The sequence below is a fragment of the Montipora capricornis genome, unplaced genomic scaffold, assembly GCF_036669925.1.
Source record: "Montipora capricornis isolate CH-2021 unplaced genomic scaffold, ASM3666992v2 scaffold_461, whole genome shotgun sequence".
Classification (NCBI taxonomy): Eukaryota; Metazoa; Cnidaria; class Anthozoa; order Scleractinia; family Acroporidae; genus Montipora; species Montipora capricornis.
In genome coordinates this window covers 62,501-67,500 of record NW_027180197.1, presented here as the reverse complement: position 1 = coordinate 67,500, position 5,000 = coordinate 62,501, and the positions used below count along the sequence as shown (strand labels likewise).

At 36.8% G+C, this 5,000-nt stretch overlaps 1 protein-coding gene across 1 annotated transcript in view; it reads right to left on the bottom strand.

Moving 5' to 3' along the window:
- LOC138036132 (protein NLRC3-like) overlaps positions 1 to 5,000 on the bottom strand; it is a 27,842-nt gene that overhangs the window by 12,026 nt on the left and 10,816 nt on the right. The window contains exon 5 of the mRNA XM_068882488.1: positions 3,799 to 3,897. The gene's annotated coding sequence lies outside the window, so the exon portion shown is untranslated. The remainder of the gene's footprint in view (positions 1 to 3,798; positions 3,898 to 5,000) is intronic.

The window sequence follows — 5,000 nt, the reverse complement described above, 5'->3', positions numbered from 1 at the left end:
GTCGCCTAGCTTCAGGGCTGAGGCCGTTTCCATTCCTAAGTGGTTCTCTTTTGAAAGCACGTGGCACGCCTGCAGCCATATAGAGAGGTCATTCCAAAAAATTCTACTTTTTTCACATCCCCAGAATAAATGTAACAGATCTTCTTTTTTATCATGGCAGAAGGTGCATGTTCCGTCCTCTCTAATTCCTATTTTTGCAAAAAATTATTGGTCGCTAGCCGTCTATGTAAAAATCTGAAATTGAAGTCAATTAATTTGGAACTCTTTGTACGCGCAGCAGACAATAGGTAGGCTTTTCTCCAGTCAATTTTTACCTTGGCTGTGGACCCGATATCTTTCTGCCACCTCTCTTGAGATAATAGCGGTCGTTCCGCTTGATCAGAAATAAATTTCTATTAAACAATTCTCGATGGATTTAGTTGCTATAGGAAAGTGTTCATGAAATTTTCATACTTCAGCTGAGACCTCGGAATCTGTTGCTGTAAAGGTTTAACAGCAGAGATTATACCAAAAAAGTTAGTGGTCTGACTTTGAGTTGATATTTACTTTGAAAGCTGCCAAGGGAAAGAAAGTTGTTAGAATCATCCACTAAATGTTTTACTTGTGTTACGCCTTTGGAAAGCCAATCTTTGCATAGTACCAGTGCATTATTTTTCCTTATTAATAAATTTTGCCACAGAGGTAGAACTAGAAAGTGATCTTTGGACACTATTCCTTTCTCAAAGAAGGTCTAAGACCATATTTCTATAACTTCTTTAACAAATGGGTCTTCTATGTTTAGATTGTCTTTTTTGTTTAGGTTCCCTTTAAAGACGGCGTTGCCTCCATATGTTGCGAGTTCTAGATCAAAAAAAACTTTCCATTTGCTGCAGTTTTCTGTGTTCAGGTATTTTTTAATCCAGGTAGCTTTAAGGGATTTGTTAAAAGTTGTAATATCGATCATCAGACTAGCGCGTCAGACTAGCCATGAACATTTAAATGGCAAAAATATGACTCAATAAAAGATAGGAGTTGAGAATGTTGAGAATGGCTCAGGGAAACGTGGCCGTTTCTTAGTAACTGGGGAACAAGTGGTTTTACTTAACTGAGCAAAGGTTTATTACATTAACAATGTTTGTCTTTTTAGTGCTTTCCACCCAATAAAAACTTAAAGTTAACTGCATGTACTTCATACATGGGTATCCTCCGTTAAAATAACTGCTACTATGGGAAATTAGGAAATTAACTAATTCTTGAAAAGTCGTTATCGCGTAGGGTTGGTTATTTTGTTGGGAAGATCTCCAAGAGAATACATAAACGGTATTTCAATGCCTCTACCTCTTATAAACGTTTAGAAGGGAGCATGTGCGCAAACCAGGCAGCATAAAACCCGCCTCTACAATTGTGTTTTCCTCTCTAAACTTATTAACTGTGTTCTCACGGTGGCTCAATCCAGCCAATCATATTTCAAGAGAATGTCACTCTTATGTGAAGGATTCACTTACAACACCTCTTCACGCAACGGCAATGTTAGGGTATCACATGAAACACCAAATTTTTCATAACAAGATGCGCTATCATTATTGCAACATATAATACGTCAACATAGTAACAGGAGTCATCTAAAATCTCTATACAAATAGTTTCAATTTAGCCTGCTAATTTACATAACATGGCTGCTTGGTGACACAGTGTTGTAGAACTGAATGCAGATTGTATCCTTCTAATCATGTACAGGTACATTTTGTTCAATGTGTTGAAACTAGTTTGAGCCTCCTTATCACAGCCATGTTTTCTAAACTGGTAATAGTTGACATTACAGCTGTCTTCGCTGTTAGCTATACGCAGAATTTAATGTGTCAGGGCCCAGGTAGAGGAGCAATTGATGTTGAAGCACGAGAGAACAATTTAGTACCGAATATGAAATAGGCGTTGTGAGTAAACGGTTCGATCATGGCGGACACGATGGTATACCTGTCGATACAGAAACTAAGGAAACACAAGGTCATTTTTCTTTCCGCAATGTGGTCACCGTTTTTTAAAAACGTGTAACATATTGCTAGGAATGAAGTTTTTTAGTCTTGAGTCACGTGAATAACCACTGATGTTGCACGGTTTAATGTCAATGCTTTATTCAGATGTATTTGATCTGGATTCTATCATACCAGTTATAGGATTAAATGACCAAATGAATAGTAAGAAACAGGAAGTGTTAAAATCTGATTCGATGATGGAACTGAAACGGTGTCACGGTATTACTGATGATAGGTACATCGAGTGAAAATTTCTGTAGAAAACTCTTGTGATAACAAAATTAGAATTCGGAAATGTTGAGAGTTGAGCTACCCATGACATGGTTTTGCATGTTTAAGACTTTCTTATGTTACGATAATTTATTCTAAAGTTTACTAACAATTTGAAAGAACTGTAACTGACGGTCTCAAAATCCCAGCAAAAATATGATAATAACTTGTGGCCTTTTTCTTCAATCCAAAGTCGTGTTCAAGATTGGTTCTTTCTAAACAACAACCTCTTCAGGACAGAACACAATGTCACGAGCTTTACTATGTTAATGTATGGAACAACACCAATCGTTTGCCTTGTAAATACTTAAAGAATCACTAATGTTTATCGTCAATCGTTTTCTAACAACACTTACTGGTTGTAGACTGAGCCTCCCAATCTCTCAACAGTGATTTGTGTCTGACAAATCCTTTCCCGAAAAAACTTCGTGCGTGCTTGCACAATGTTCGTTAATTGACAAATTGTTTCCGAAATGAAATCGTCCGGCGACTCTTAATCAAACCAAAGGATTATTCGTGTCGTGAGATAATTTAGTCAGTTTACTGCCCCTTTGTGAAAAAACGGACTTAAGAAGAAGGACGACAAAAGCTTTTTCATGCTTTTCGAATAGCTGCTCCAACGCCAGATTGCACGGCATGTGACGTGTGACACTCCGTGACCGATAGTAAGATATTCTCAACAATACTAATGAAGATTTCCGATTACCGATACATCCTTGATTATGACGTTACATTCCCATGTACTTAGAAATCCCATGTACTCTCGTCCGTTTTCTGCTCAACGTCATCAGTACCCAAGACTTACTTGCAGGCATTTGGTATAAAAACGTCATCGTTACCCATTTAATCCGTGTGCGCCCAGTTCTGGCAAATCGAGATTTTTTCTGGCATACCAGATATGTAATACTATATATCACTGAAACTCTATATACGCGTAAGCTACAATGATGCCTCCTCGGCTCTGGGGAAAATCCCTGCACGTGCAATAACTCACTAATTAGCAACATCAAAGGAAACTTTCCAAAATGTGAAAGCAATGCTTTTGTTACAACAAGTAAATTGGCAGTGTTGAACGGTTAATATGTAACTTTCAGAAACCCTTAATTTCTGGTGTCTCAAAAACTAACTAAAGACCCTAATACCCCTAAAACTCGAAAAAAGTTGGCTTTTTGAGTTACCTCAAGCGAAGTTCAAGTCCATCGTTCGCTACAACTTGTTTCAAAGTGAAATGAGCTGGGTGATCCGCCATATTTAACTGAGTAAGCACGGTCCACGTGTGACCGGACATCTTCATTTCACGTCGGATGTATATATTGGCCTTGTGACACTCTAGGCCTAAAAACCAACTTTAGGCCTAGGGTTAGCTGAGGGTTTGGGGTTACTTTTTTCAAGTTTTCTGGGTGTTAGGATCTTAGGGTGTTCTTTTTAGAGATATCCCTTAATTTCAGCATCCTGTATTGAAACGAATTTGTTTCTTTGTACACTCAATTTCATGGATTGCGTAATTCACACTTACTGGAATTCCAAGTAGCGGCTTTAAGCTTGACGTGTTTCCACCGTGCCCTTCTGAGACAATGCACAATGTTTTCAGTTTATCTTAGCACAGTTATGGATCCTTCAACATAAGAAAATTGATTCATCATTAGTCACCAACCGCCTAACAAAATGTTACTTGTCATGATTCCTTTCAAATGCTATTAGCACAACAAAAGTCACAAGCAGAAATTGCTCTTTTTAAATTAATTTGCTTTATCGATTTAAGAAAAAAAAAGTCGAGGGTTTAATTTAAATCAACGCAGTTTCCCAATTTCCTAGTGGCATTTGACCCAGTATTAACACATCGAGCTGCTGTTTCAAATAATGAAAAGGCCACTTTTAATTAATACAATCATAGATTGATGCATTAGAATTTATAGACATTCAGTGATAGCTATATCACAAATTTGGACAGACGGTATGAATTATAGCAAAGCATTCAGTGAGAGACCTATACATGTAGCAAGAACTCTGGCTATCATGATTACTCAATCCCATATAAGGCAGCACAATATTAGATGACCACTTATCTACGATTTGAAGTGTTAGACCGGTGCACAAGGGTTATGAGTTTTTAATTAAACAAACTGTGATGCTGAAGTGGTGGCAGGGTGAAAATTGTGTTTATAGCTGTCATATCTTTCTACAGCAAATACAGTAATTTGGCATATTAAATAAAATAATGGTAATTTGCTCTTTATCAACTGATTTGATCATTTGTAACGCTTATAAATTTTGTTCAACATAAGGTATTTCATTCTAAATATTCTCATAGAAAATCAAAGATGCACATTGAGAATAAAATAGTTTTAATAATTACATGCAAATTAAAGTTCTTTTCTATAACGATCAATGGGGACATAGTTTTCAACAAGGGATTAATTAATTAAAAGTGCTTAATATCACCTCAGTACACTTTTCCACTTTATATATTCTTCAAAATTGTCCCAATTACAGAACCATTTGATTGAAATTTCACTTATATATTGGCTTTGAAAGACAGGAAAAGTGGTCATATGTTGATCAATAACCGAGCAATGAAGGGGAATGGGTTTGATATCGATGGAAATTAATTTGCGATGTCAACCGGGTATCGAACCAATTCCCCTTCATTGCACACTTGTGGATGAAACTGTGATGTAACTGACATTACAGTAAATATGAATTTTTGTTAGATACTTG